We start from the raw sequence: 13,064 nt of genomic DNA on the forward strand, positions 1-13,064 counted from the left end.
TTTCCTGGTACCGATTGGCTTAACCAGTAAGTGATATTTGATGTTTTGATCAAAGGATTTTGGTCTGGCTTATGGAATCAGTTTCTATCATGCTGAACGTGCTTCATGATCATATTCTAAGTGTTTGGTAACTTTGAATTGGCTAGCATACTATTATGGTGGTCCTATTTGGATCCGGTTAGATTTTTTGTGTTATTTCACTAAGGGTTTCTATCGGTTGGTGAAATGTGCTTGATTTTGGTCTTAATGGAATTTCCAATGGATATAGTTTGGATATTTGAATTAGGTCCATGCTATGTAATATAAATCATAATATTGTTTTGGTGATACTGTGTAATGTAATTTTTTTATTATGGGTTTTGGGGTTTAGGGTTTAGCCGACCTTATCATAAGGTTGATGATCTGTATTTAGAGGTGACTTAATCATGTAATATGTAAGAGGTGTGGGATCAATGGTTATCAGGTCTGGAATAGATGTTTTAATTTATTTGGTGTTAAATATTGTTGGGGAGATTGTTGGATATGGTTGTTTTCATTGATGTCAACATATTTGTGTGATTTATTCTGATGAGTTTGGGAAGATTTTTTGATCCGGTTTGCAGTTCTTTGTTTTACTGGACTCTGTCAGTATTTCCTTTGGTATTCTGATGTGATCAGATCTTATGCTGAGGCTTTCAAATATTTTTTGGGATTATGTTGTGTATCTTCATTTCAGATGGTTCATGATTTAGTGGCCTGGGAGTTATCTTTCTTCATGATATTTGTTGATTGGTTGTGTTCTTGAGCTTTCTGATGTTGATCAATGAAGATTTGATAAGTGGTGTTGGTACAGCTATTGGTGATGATTCTAATGTGCTTGTTGGTATTCTCTAGTCATGACCTATTTGTTTTGATGATCCACATTGATCATTATGCGATTTTTTGGTGGTTTTTATAACCGATTTTGATTTTCGTATTATGTGGTATTCTTGGTGGTGTAGCATGTTGCAATTGATCTTGGCATGATTTATGGTAGATGTGATCTTTTGGGAATTTGTATAAGGTCCATGCTATGTAATTTAAATTATTATATTGGTCCGGTGGTTGATCTTTGTATCCTGTAATGTAATTTTTGTAATTATGAGTTGAGGGTTGAGGGTTTAGCCGACCTTGTTATCAAGGTTGATGAATTGTATATAGGTAAATTATTCACTTAGTTTTGGTGTTGGTATTGTGTCTGCATTATCAGAAAAAGGTGAATGTGAAAACATGAGATTTATCATTCGGTGTTGAGTTTGTGGTGAGATTGGTGTTGCAAAGAAGACATCTGTGCTTAACTGAAACTGTAATCAAGCATTTGGAAATGTTATTCTTTCAGTTCATTTCTTCCAGATTGTTGTCCAATTTATATTGTAAGTCAGTCAGACTTCCCTGAGGGTTGTAGCCTTTCGAGCATATATCTTTTGAGCAGTGATCTCTAGGTAGTGTGCCTAAATGCATGTGCATTCCCCATTGTAATATTTTCACATACTACTACTACAGAGTATCATCTTACTATGGGTAGGTTTTGTTGGTATTTTGGATATGTTGATATGGTTTTGTCATTGATGTCAACACCTATTAACACTTATCAACTCTGGCACTTGGAGAATTGGTAATGTTCATCGGCAAGAAAGTGACTTATGCACAGTCATCAGTATCTGGTACACCGGAAGGATATATTGTGCATCAATACTTGGAATGACATGGAAAACACTTGGTTATGTTGAAGACATCATTTGGAAACTTTGTCTTGGAAATTTATTCATTGGTATATTCGAGTTTGCATATTTGTTATTACCGGCACGACATGCTATGGAGATAATTTTGTTGTTATTGTAAATGCATTAAACCGACATCATTCATCGGATATTGTTTTATTTGTAAATTGATTTTATTGTAATATTTTTAGAGTCGACCTACTAAAATTGGTCTTAGATTATGGTATATATGTAAGATCTTATTAGTAAGATCAAAATGCCAATGGGAGAAGGATTGTAACAAGGTATATGCGAGAATAAGCAGAGCTATACACACAAACATCATTTGAAGTTTGAAGGAAGGCTTTTGTGAAGGCATATCAGAACTGAACTGGTACTGAATCCAGCATATGAAGATGCTATTTTGAGCAGTACATCATTATTGGATTTAACCATCCAATTGTAGTTAGTGTGACTCCTATTTGTGTTTGAGTAGTGAGCTCTAGGCGCTTGGCCTTCCTGCATGTGCAGACCCCATTTGTATACACATACTATCTGCAGTAGTATCATCTGATTGTGGGTAAGGTTTCTCACTGTGGTTTTTCCCCTTACAAAACGTACAAATATTGGTGTTATGTGTTGTGGATGTTATTGTCTTTCTGTTTCATGCATCTATCTTTACCAGTATTGCAATTAACCGATAAACTGTTTATTGGCATAAAGTTTGGTTTACTAGTATTAAGCATTAAGGTTGGTTAAATAGTTTTTGGTTTGAATTTATTTGACAACTGATTCACCCCCCCCTCTTAGTTGTCTCCAGGACCCAACAATTGGTATTAGAGCCTAGTCCTCTTTTTGTAGAAGTTTAACAGCTTGAGGAGATCCAATGTCTACTAACTATTTCAGGAAGGAAAGTCCTAAACTTGATGGAACCAACTATGGCATATGGAAGATCAGGATGGAGACACATCTAAATTTCATTGGAAAGGACATCTGGGATGTTACAAAGAATGGCTATACTGCTCCTACTCAAAGTCAGCCTAATCCACCTAACTTAGGAAAAGATGAGGAAAATGATTGCAAAGCAAGGTAAGCACTTTTGAGCGCATTATCAAATCAGAAAATCATGGGATTATCTAATAGATCTAATGCTAAAGCTATTTGGGACTATTTGGAAACATTGAATGAAGGAGATTCCACTGTCAAAATTGCAAAACTTGAAAGCTTCCAAGTCAGGTATGAAAATCTGAAAATGGAAGAAGATGAAAGGATTTATGCTTTTATGGAAAGAGTTAATGAATTTGTTTTGGGTATTAAATGTTGTGGAGGAACCTTAAGTGAAGATGAAATTGTTTCAAAAGTTTTAAGAGAATTACCACCAGCATACAAAATGAAAGTTACTGCTATAAATGAGTAAAGAACAATGCCTAACACATCAGTAACTAGGGATACATTGATTGGAAAACTTTCAGCTTTTGAGATTGAGGAATTTGGTCCTGTTGCTACTATAAAGACAAATTTAGTTTTTAAGGAATCAACATCATCCGCACCATCATTTGACAAATCTAATTGGAAATCCTTTTATGCAAGAGAACTTGAAGAAATCAGGAGAGAAATGAAGAACTTGAAGAACTTGAAGCACTATTTGCAAGGAAAATGCCTAAAGGTCTAGTTGGAAGTAAGTATGAAGGTAAAGCACCCTTTAAATGTTTTAACTGTAATAAGATTGGTCATATGGATTCAAGATGCCCTGATAGACATGCTAGATTGAGAGAAGAAGCTAGAAAAGCATACAAGCCTAACCCTGAATATCAGAGATATAGATTTAAGAAGAATAAAGACAAATCTTGTTATCTTGCTGATGAAGGAGTCACTGATGATTCTGATGAGGATTTGATAGAAAATGAATGGGTTTTTGTTCCTATAACAGAAGATCAACTAACACCTATTGTTCAACTAGTAGAGAAGGACCTGATAGCTAAAGTTGAAGTTAAGGATGAATGGATCATTGATTCAGGATGTTCACATCATATGACTGGTGATAAAGATAAATTCTTGACTTTTTAGGAATATAATAGAGGTCTAGTAAGATTTAGAGATGATAAATCTTGTTTGATCAAAGGAAAAGGTACTATATCTCTTGATGGTAAGCATAATACCGACAATGTTTACTATGTTGAAGGTTTAAAGCATAATCTATTGAGTGTTGGGCAATTAGTTGAAAAAGGACTTCAGTTACAATTCAAGAATGGAAAATACAAAATTATGAACAGAACTGGTTTGGAAATGTCATGCCCAAACTTTTGGGCACAAACGGAATAATTTTTTTTTTTTTTTTTATACTTAACCTAGTACAACTTACTTAATTAAATTAATGCAAACTAGTTTGGTCTTAACTAAGTTTTGAGTGTATCAAACAATTAAATAGATTAACCAATAATCAATACAAGTTATAAGCGAGCTAAATATTTTCCCAAAAAGTTATCTCTAATCTCCATCAATAAATAATTAAACTCTCTAGCTAGTAATCTCAAACTAAATATATAACTTCTAAAATTAATTGATAGAGGAAAATAATAATTTCCTATAGTTCCTTAACTACTTAGGGTCTAAAATTTAACTCACCCTAACTCTTTGATTAAATAAATTTATTAAGTCAATTATTCATTAATAAAAGAAAACCCATTAATTTTTAGAATAGAGGCGGCCAACATGGTCAATTTAATCCCCCTAAAGTTTTCCCTCCCAAGAGTAATAAATCCCCTTTTTTTTTAAAAGGAAACTAATTGCATTTTGCCCTAACCCGAAAAAAAATGGGTTAGGGCTTGTGAGTGTGTGTGTGTGTGAATGCAGGTCGGCGGCCAAGGAGGAGCAGCGTGCAGGGCCAAACCCGAGGCGGACATTACATATTTTCCTTGGCATGGTGGAGGGTGGAAGGGAGTGGAGGAAGGGAGAAGGCGGAGCGAGGTGCTGGCAGTGTGGGGTACCGCGGGCTGCGGACTGCACTGCCCGCAGTCTGCGGCTCCCGTAGGCTGCGGACTGCGCCGCCCGCGGTCTACGGCTCCCACAGGCTGCGGACTGTGCCGCCCATAGTCTGCGGCTCTCATAGGCTACGGACTGTGCCGCCTGTAGTCTGTGACTCCCGCAGGCTGCGGACTGCGCCGCCCACAGTCTGTGGGTTTCGCAGCCCACAGTCTGCGGGTTAGATTAAAATGCGAACTTCTCCCTTTTTTTTTACATATTTTATTATTATAGTTAATTATTTATATATATATATATAAGGGTATGGCAATATATACAGTTTTATTTTGAAAAATATCGATTTCACAAATGAAGAATGATATATATTTATATATATATTTATATATATATATATAAATATATATATATTAATGCGCATTGTATATATACATTTTTAAATTATAACTCACTTAGGCATTCTTGAGTTCATTATTGTTTTGTATAACCTTAGAATGCATGCAGGGATATATCTAATGTTATTTGTAGTTTGATTAATGGAAAAGAGTATATTTATCTTTTTTTTTTTGAACAAATTTGAAGAAATATATATGTTGAATATTCTATTTTTTCTTTTGTCTAAAAACAACATTCTACTTCTAGCATTTACAATGCTTCCTAAACAGCAAACTTAAAATATAACCATTCTTTTTGTAATCAATTTAAATCTAAGAACTAAATGCTAATCTTTTTGAAAAGAAATAGACTACTATAATAAGTTTCATTTTCTGCATTAAATGGGAAGATAAATGACTATTTTTTTATTTATTTGCAGCAGCATTAATAACAGAATAATCATCTAGAAACAGAAATAAAATTTTCATTTGCCAAATAAACATAAATGCAACAACATTTTTTTTTGAAAATTTAAATACAAACTAATTCATTTCCTCTTCCTTTTTGCAAAACTAGCTAAGTAGGAGAAATATTTATATTTCTTTAGCAAGTGTAAATACAAAGTATATTTGAAATACAAATGGGTTTGAAAATAAAACAACCATATCTTCCTTCCATGGTAATATGAATACATTATATGCACTTCTCTTTTTTTTTTAAATAAATACAACAAAACACTTCTTTTTTTTTCAAGCTAATATTGAATACATATTTTTGTTCAAACTTTTCTGCAACACAAAAATAGCAACTAGGCTCTTTATTCTTTCTTTTCCCATCCAAAGCAACCTGCAATAAAACACAACTTTGACCATGGAGAGCTCACCTCCCAGCCTAGGCTTACTAGAAGCCACCCCCGAGCTTGGAGAACCAAGCACTAGATGGGTTACAACAAGCAAACAACACAACATATAGGCATACACTCAACAACATCTTCCCATCCCAAGCTACACTTCACCACACTTTGTGATGTTCATTCCACGGGTGGAAGTGGACCAAGTACCATTGGGGAGATTGCAAGCCAAAACACAACTCAAGCCACCTCATGGCAATACAAATGCAACAAAAATACACCTCCCTACCTTATGCCCCCCAAAGGCTCAAAGGCCATATTTTCTCCCCTTATGACCCCCAAATGCAAACACAAGGCTATGCAGCAAGGGTCACAAAGGACACCCTTGAGATCACTCTCCATAAGGAGAGCCTCTCACCCAAGGCTGTCATACTCCTTCCACCCCAAGACCATCCTACTCTCCCAAGAGTAGGAGGTCTTGGACACTCCCAAAACAAGAGCACAAAACAAAAAGAAACATAGAATGAAAACTTACATTTTCCTCCTACAACAATTTACATGCACACAACTCTTCAACAAGCATTTCTTTCTTTCAAAAAAAAACAACTTAAACAACATAAGCAAAAGAGAATTATAACCAACCTTAATCTGCCAATAGGTATGTTAGATATAGTTGGGGATGAGCTACCCAAATCCACACTAACTTTTTCCACCAATCTTTCCCAAAAATTCTATCCTACCACTAAATTTTCAAAGCAAGTGCATAATCTCCAACAATGGAGAGTGGGTGATTACTCACTAAGTCTCCAATTCTTGCCTAAGAAGGCCTCTCACACACTCCCCAACCCCTTGGGTGAGGTGAGAGTTCCCATTGGTTGCTCTTCCCAAACTCTTACACATTACTAAAACTAGAAAGGGAAAAGGTGAGAGGAGGTGGGGAAGAGAGTTTGACATCAAAAGGGAAGGTTGTCTATCCTAGGAGGAACTTTCTAAGTTGAATTTTCGTTCACCTTGGAAACACCATTTTTTGAGGTGACTAAACAGTCACATGGGAGTAGTCACATGTTTCAAAATAACCCCTACCCCATAGGTATACCCTTTGGACCTTTGGAAAAGCCTTAAACCTGACCCTAAGAGTCCATTTAACCCCTTAGAAACCCAACTGAAGTTTACCTATGGGTCAACCTGAGTTGACCACTCCCAAGACTCCCTACCCAAGGCAAATTTGGGACCACACTCATGTTTTGGAATGGCTTTGGTAGAAACAAAACTCCCTCCAAGAGACAAATCAAAATCAATGACACTAATCAGCACATGTGTCAAGTGACACAATAAAAATACAATATAAAAATCACACATGGAATTTGTCTCTTGTAGGATTTCACATATACATAAAAATTAATTTTAACACTCAAGCATCATACACTTCACAAATAAAATACATTACAAATGGGGTGTTGTCTCTCCAAATAGACAACCCCTAGCTTAACAAACGTACATTGGTCTAGGTTTGGTTCTCCATATAAATTCCATGGTCACATGGATAATTTTCCTGGGCATCTCAATTAACACATCAGTAATTCCAAATAATCACAATTTATACATAATTAAATTCATGGATTTCATTGCACATCAAATACTCATACATTTGGCAACAATAATTCAATATCGCATTCATTCAAATTTGATTCCACATAAGCAATTAACATAATTCTCAAAATTGAACCATTCATAAAATAAGCATCATTTTTCTATCATCAAAATGAAGTCCTGCAATTCCAATAATGACATTCACCATTTCAATGTAATTCTAATCTAGCAACATATAAAGTTTCATAATCATCATGTATAAAATAAAGCATCAATATATGTCAATGTGATCCAAATCATGAAGTCATATAGGTTCTAAATCCATAATCATAAAATAAAGCATCCATAATAGTCTCAATATGCAAATAACTGAAAATGTCAAACTGAGTCGGGGTAGGGCCTCACAGGAAATTGCAACCGGTAATCAAACTAGAGGTAATATCTTTCATTTTAATAACAATGAAAAGACATGCTTGATTGCACATATTGATGAAAGTTGGCTATCACATAAGAGACTCTGTCATGTAAATTTTGATTGCATTGTGAAAATGAGTACAACTAAAGCAGTTAGAGATTTACCTAAGATTGTTAAACCTCACAATCCCGTATGTAAGGAATGTCAATTTGGAAAACAAGTTAAACCATATTTTAAAAGTATTCCAGAAAAATCCAATAATGCTCTTGACCTAATTCATACTAATTTATATGGTCCAGCTAGAACTAAAAGCTTACAAGGTGATGGATATTTTATGCTAATCATTGATGACTATTCTAGAATGTGTGGGGTTACTTTTCTCAGAGAAAAATTAGAAGCACTTGGAAAATTCAAGCTAATTAAGGTGATGGTAGAGAATGAAACCGGTAAGAAAATTAAATGTCTGAGATCAGATCAAGGAGTTGAATTCACATCTAAGGAATTTAATACATTTTGTGAAGTGAATGGAATTAGAAGACAGTTATCAGCACCTTAGACACCACAACAGAATGGAGTTGTAGAAAGGAAAAATAGAACTAACTTGGATGCAACTAGAAGTATGTTATCAGAAGAAAATCTACCACATGTATATTGGAGAGAGGCAGCAAGCACAACAGTCTACACATTCAACAAAGTTCACATCAAAGGTGAAACTAGTAAGACCCCTCATGAACTATGGTTTGGTATTACTCCTACTCTTAAATATTTCAGAATATTTGGAAGTAAATGCTATATTAGAAGAGATGAGTATAGTGGAAAATTTGATCTTAGAAGTGATGAAGGAATATTTCTTGGTTATTCATCTAAAAGCAAGGCATATAGATGTTTTAACAAGAGATTGCAGAAAATTGTTGAGAGTAAAAATGTGAAAATTGATGAACATTTTAGAGGAACTTCAAGGTATATAGATTCTGAACTGGCAATAGAGATACTGAAAAATGAAACTATATTGAACCCACCAGTATAGAATGAAGATCTAGTTACACCGATATCATCTGAAAATTCCACTATAGCTGAAGAACTGTAGCAAACAAAGACACCCAGTATGAAAGATTGAACCACTCTGAAAATCAGATAATTGGGAACAAATATCAAGTTATGATAAGAGGAAGACTAGAAAATGAAGAGGTATGTCTTATTTCTAGAATTGAACCAACATCAATTAATGAGGCATGTGAAGATAAACACTGGATTAAAGCTATGGAAGAAGAATTAGAACAAATTGAAAAGAATAACACATGGACATTAGTTCCTCGGCCTAAAGACAAAAATGTAATTGGAACAAAATGGGTATTCAGAAAAAAACTTAATGAAGATGGTAAGGTAATCAGAAATAAAGCAAGACTAGTGTGTAAGGGATATTATCATAAAGAAGGAATTGATTATAATGAAACCTTTGCACTGGTAGCTAGAATTGAGGTAGTTAGACTATTCTTAGCTTTTACAGCACACAAGAACTACAAAGTATATCAAATGGATATTAAATGTACATTTCTGAATGGAGATCTTAAAGAAGAAGCTTACATTGAGAAACCTGATGGATTTTCTTTGACAGATAACAAAGATATGGTTTGCAGTTTAAGGAAAGCTTTATATGGGTTGAAGCAAGCTCCAAGAGCTTAGTATGCTAGATTGGATAAATATCTTTTGAAGATTGGTTTTTTAAAGGTAATGTTGACAGCAATTTATACTATAAAGTGACTAATGATGACATCATGGTTATAGAATTTTTTGTTGATGATATAATCGTTGGAGGAGAAGATGGATTATGTAAAGACTTTTCTATTGAAATGCAGCAAGAATTTGAAATGTCTATGATTGGAGAGATAAAATTCTTTTTAGGATTGTAGATTTCACAAACTGATAAAGGTATATTCTTGAGTCAATCTAAGTACTTGAAGGAGTTACTAAAGAAATTTGGGATGGAAAACTCTAAACTGGTAAGCACACCTATGACTACAAATGACAAATTATCTCTAAGGGATGAATCTACACCTGTTGATCCAACTAGGTACAAATATATGATAAGAGTTTTACTGTATTTGACACAAAAAAGACCTGATATTATGAATGCAGTATGTATTGTTTCAAGATTTCAGAGTAATCCTAGAGAAAATCATGAATCGGCAATAAAAAGGATTTTCCGATACTTACAAGGCACTACAAATCTTTGCTTATGGTATCCTAAAGATGAAAACATTGAATTATGTGCATACACAGATGCAAATTGGGCAAGAGATGTAGATGACAGAAAAAGCACCACCGATGGAGAATTTTTTCTTGGAAGCAAATTGATTTCTTGGTTGAGTAAGAAACAAAGTTGCACATCTTTATCAATAGTAGAATCAGAATACATTGCAGCAGTAACTAACTGTACATAGGTATTATGGCCTAAGCAAATGTTGAAGGACATAAAGGTAAAATGCAAGGAACCTATAACTATCTATTGTGATAACACTACAACAATTGATATATCTAAGAATCTGGTACTACATTCTAAAACTAAACATGTTTCTATCAATTTGAATTTTCTAAAGGAGATTGTTGAAGCAAAAGAAGTAAAACTGGTTTATGTAAATACTAAAGAGCAGATTGTAGATATTTTCACTAAGCCTTTTCCTAAGGAGACTTGAATATCTCAGAGATCAACTTGGGGTCATACCCCCACTGGTAGAGACTTAAACAATTGATGTTTTTCATCAACTGGCAGAACTAACAAAGAAATTTTTTACTCGGGCTTTTAATGAGGTGAGCTACTTCTCAGGGGGAGTAGTTGGTATACTAAATAAGTTGGTATTTTGTATTTGAACTTGATTTTTGTATTGCTTTGGTATTTGATGTCAAAGGGGGAGAGATTGATATGGAAAAACACATGTTACTCCTAAGGGGAGAGATTGTTATTTTGGGAGAGTTTGATTACTCTCTGTACTTGAATTTTGATTTCTGGTTTTGATCTGTTTTTGGGAGATTGTTGGTTTTTGGTATTTGGCATTTTTCTTTTGGCACTTTGATGGTTTTTCCATCTTGTGTTTCCATCAAGGCCAAAGGGGGAGATTGTTAGCATTTTGGATATGTTGATATGGTTTTGTCATTGATGTCAACACCTATTAACACTTATCAACTCTGGCACTTGGAGAATTGGCAATGTTCACCGACAAGCAAGTGACTTATGCATAGTCATTGGTATCTGGTACACTGAAAGGATATATTATGCACCGACACTTGGAATGACATGGAAAACACTTGGTTATGTTGAAGACACCATTTGGACACTTTGTCTTAGAGATTTATTCATTGGTATATTTGAGTTTGCATATTTGTTGTTACCGGCAAATAGGTCCAAGATAAGCATCGGTAGGCTTATCTATTCCAGATCAACATGGCATGCTATGGAGATGATTCTTTTGTTATTGTAAATGCATTGAGCTGACATCATGTGTCGGATATTGTTTTATTTGTAAATTGATTTTATTGTAATATCTTTTATAGCCAACCTACTAAAATTGGTCTTTGGTTATGGTATATATGTAAGATCTTATTAGTAAGATCAAAATGCGACTAGGAGAAGGATTGTAACAAGGTATATGTGAGAATAAGCAGATCTAGTTACATAGACATAATTTAAAGGTTGAAGGAAGGTTTTTGTGAAGACATATCAAAATTGAATCGGTACTAAATCCAGTATATGAAGATGCTATTTTGAGCAGTACATCAATTTTGGATTTAACCATCCAATTGTAGTCAGTGTGACTCCTATTTGTGTTTGAGCAGTGAGCTCTAGGCACTTGGCCTTTCTGCATGTGTAGACCCCATTTGTATACACATACTATCTGCAGTAGTATTATCTTATTGTGGGTAAGGTTTCCCACCATGGTTTTTCCCCTTACAGAGTTTCCACATACAAATATTGGTGTTATGTGTTGTGGATGTTATTAGCTTTCTATTTCATGCATTAATCTTTACTAGTACTGCAATTAATTGATAAACTCTTTACCAACATAAACTTTGGTTTACCGGTATTAAGCATTAAGGTTGATTAAGTAGTTTTTGGTTTGAATTTATTTGACAACTAATTCATTCCCCCCCTCTCAATTGTCTCCAAGACCTAACACATTCCCACCGTGGCTATCACCTTAACCAAGTTTTCCACATCAAAAATCTTGGTGTTGTGTGTTGTGTTGTTAACTTTCTTATCTGTTTATTACTTTGGTTTATCAGTTTATGATTTGGAGTTTAATTTTGTGCATTTGGTGAAGACTGATTCACCCCCCCCCTCTCAGTCTTCTTTCTTGATTGCTTCTAACAATTGGTATCAGAGCTATATCCTTCAGTAGAAGCTTAATTGCTTGAGGAGATCTGGGATGGAAGCTCAAGGTATTATTCTCAAGAAGGATAGTCCAAGATTTGATGGAAATAACTATATTGTATGGAAGAGTTAGAAGGAGGTGCACTTGAAGTGTCTTGGAGAGGATTACTGGAAGATTACTAAGAATGTTTGTGTTGTTCCTCAGAATGGACCATCCACTCCTAATGGAATTAAGGAAGCATAATATAAAATATGAGAGAAGGAAGCATTGCTTAATGCCCTAACTAATTCTAAAATGACAAATGTTATGGGACTTTAGATCACACATGAGATCTGGGAGAAGCTTGAGATCCTATATGATGGTGATAGTCAAGTGAAAGTTGCTAAGTTGCAAAGCTTGAAAGGAAAGTATGAGACATTGAAGATGGGAGATGATGAGAACATACATTTGTTGACAATATGCTAGATTGGGTTAAGTGTTGTCATTCATGTCAACACTGTATCTCAGTTGGAGACTATCCCGGTTGGATCTATCCCGGTTAGTCTTGGTGATCATTTTTGTTTTGACTGTGATTCTAATCCAATATGATCAGATCTCTAGAATCATTTTTGGATTCTTATTATTATGGTTATATGCTTGTTATGTTATGGTGGTTTCATGATTTGGTTATCACTTTTGGTATTTTTGGTTTTTAGTTGGTTTGTGCCTTTCTCAACTATATTTTGGTTTTACCAGCTTCTAGCTATTGGCATTATAATAGACAAGGAGAG

This window comes from Cryptomeria japonica, chromosome 6 (genome assembly GCF_030272615.1).
Source record: "Cryptomeria japonica chromosome 6, Sugi_1.0, whole genome shotgun sequence".
NCBI classification, from domain to species: Eukaryota; Viridiplantae; Streptophyta; class Pinopsida; order Cupressales; family Cupressaceae; genus Cryptomeria; species Cryptomeria japonica.